Here is a 2493-nt window from a genome sequence, read left to right as displayed (position 1 = left end):
TTACGTAACAATTTTCTTATTTGTGTAATTAAAAACGAGTGACTGTAGAAACTTGAAAATTTCACTGAATGTTAATATTAGCATTTTATATATACGATAAAATTTTTAAAATAATTTGACTCTTTTTGAGCTGTTTACGGACATTGTAAGTTTTCAATTTTTTTAGTTTTTTTTTTCTATAAATATCAATAAAGTTTTATCTGTTGGGCCAAAAAGTGTATAAATTTAATACAAAGCTCCTGATATATTGTTACAATATCAGTTGAAAAATATTAAAAATACATAGGCACAATTTTTTTTTATAAGCATTTAAAGATCAAATTTTAATTTGAAAAATTATTTTGTACTTAAAAATTTATAAAATGTTCAATTTTTGTATCTAAGAATTGAAAATTTAAAACAAGATTCCACGTAAGTAATTAATACTGTTACCAAAAAATCTAAAAAATACATTTACGCAGTTTATTTTTATAGTCATTTTAAGTACAAATTTGGACGAAATTACATATTAAAAACCTAGGATAACTATTTTAGTTATTTTGTTGTGATTGTATAATATTATTCGTGGGTACTTGAAACTTCTAAAGTATACTATTATATATCTATGATAGTACCACGGTTTTTTGTTGATGTATAACGCGTTATAAGTAGGTACCTAATAAATATTATGATATGATTAATTTGGAATTTATTATAGGTACCTAATATAATATTATGTCTTATACCTAGACTAACATACCGTCTCCGCTCAGAATCGTTTTTCTTATACAATGATATTATATCATTGAATTCAAATTTAATACCATCCATTATACAGTGACCCACTTGTAATCTACTGTACAGCAGAGCGAAATCCACTTACCCACCTTTTTAATGATTAAAATGATTATAAAATCGTTTACCAGGAACTATTATTTTATAAGTTCTAGGTGTTTCAAATTTATGGTTTTGTGCATGGCTTAAATATATAAGGTTATTGCAATTTAGTGCCCCCACTATATCATCTTATAACGTTAAGGAATCAAAATGGCAGCGTAAAGAGACGACCTATACTGGCTATACGATGATTTAATTATAATATACTAAGATACGGACTGTACGCTGTCATTTTACTTATGTTGAGAACAATATGGGCTTATGCAATAACCTTGTATATTTAAGCTATGGTTATACTAATACTAATAATATCACAAATATAAATTTAAAAATATTTAGTTATAATATTATCTAAATACAGAGAAATGGGTTGTTCTTTATCACCCGCCGTCGCCGAGCCAATCTATTTGGGACAGACTGTACGTCTGTACCATATTATTATAATACGTGATTCTAAAATAGACCTTAAAATACTTAAATATATATAATTGTAAAATTATAACATATTTGGTTTTCGGGACCACAGGTATAGGCTTATCTGAAACTTGGTTATCTCCTAATGTTAATACTTCTGAATTAGGTTTATCTAACTATAATACTTATCGCTGTGACCGAAACCATAATACTAGCAATCGTTCTAGAGGTGGGGGTGTTCTGCTATCAATTAATAATAAATTTCATTCACGTTTATTACCTTTACCTATCAGCCCTGTTGAACATGTATTTGTCATTATAAAAGTAAACAATAGTTATATTATAATAGGTAATGTTTATTTTCCTCCTCATACTGATATCTCAATTTACAATGCACATTTTGATATTTTTAATAATTTACTTTTAAAATTTCCTAATGTTAATAACGTAATTATGGTTGGTGACTACAATTTTCCTAAACTACAATGGCTTGCTAGTTCCATTGGATTTTTTCCAAATCTATTGAACTTAAGTAATTTTGAATCAGATTTCTTATCGAATTTATCTTTTTTAAATCTTTATCAATTTAATAATGTTTATAACAATACTGGTTCAATGCTTGACTTAGTTCTCTCTGATTTAAGTAATCTATCCGTAATTAAATCTGTAAATCCACTTATTCCGTGTGACATTTATCATCCGGGCTTATTAATTTATTTTCCTATAGTTATAAGTGAACCAATTAAATATAATTTTTGCATGTATAACTTTTTTAATTGTAATTACGCTGATATAACATTTTGCTTAGCATTGATTGATTGGAATACTTTATTTAATGATCTTAGTATTAATGAAGCTGTCGACTTGTTCTATTCTATTATTTATTATAATATATTATATTATATATAATTATATTATAATTGATATTTTTGTTCCTAAAATAATTAAACGTCAGTCATACTACCCTCCGTGGTATAGTAAATATTTAATAGAAACTATTTAAAAAAAAAAAAATTGCTCATAAAGTGTTTAAGAGTTCGGGTTTGGTGAGTGATTACAATAAATTTTCTAATCTTCGTATTAAATGTAAGTTTCTCTCTAAAAAAGATTATCTTAATTATATAAATACATTCAAACTAATTTAAAAATCAATCCTAAAAAAATTTGGGAAGTTCATAAACAGTAAACGTAGAAATAATTTTT

At 25.6% G+C, this 2493-nt stretch overlaps 1 protein-coding gene across 4 annotated transcripts in view; it reads left to right on the top strand.

Annotated features, from left to right (window-relative positions):
• LOC100166571 (aspartate--tRNA ligase, cytoplasmic) overlaps window positions 1–2493 on the top strand; it is an 18483-nt gene that overhangs the window by 1424 nt on the left and 14566 nt on the right. The window lies entirely within an intron of this gene.

Source organism: Acyrthosiphon pisum, unplaced genomic scaffold, assembly GCF_005508785.2.
Source record: "Acyrthosiphon pisum isolate AL4f unplaced genomic scaffold, pea_aphid_22Mar2018_4r6ur Scaffold_20837;HRSCAF=22278, whole genome shotgun sequence".
NCBI classification, from domain to species: Eukaryota; Metazoa; Arthropoda; class Insecta; order Hemiptera; family Aphididae; genus Acyrthosiphon; species Acyrthosiphon pisum.
This window is presented reverse-complemented; position numbering and strand designations above follow the sequence as displayed.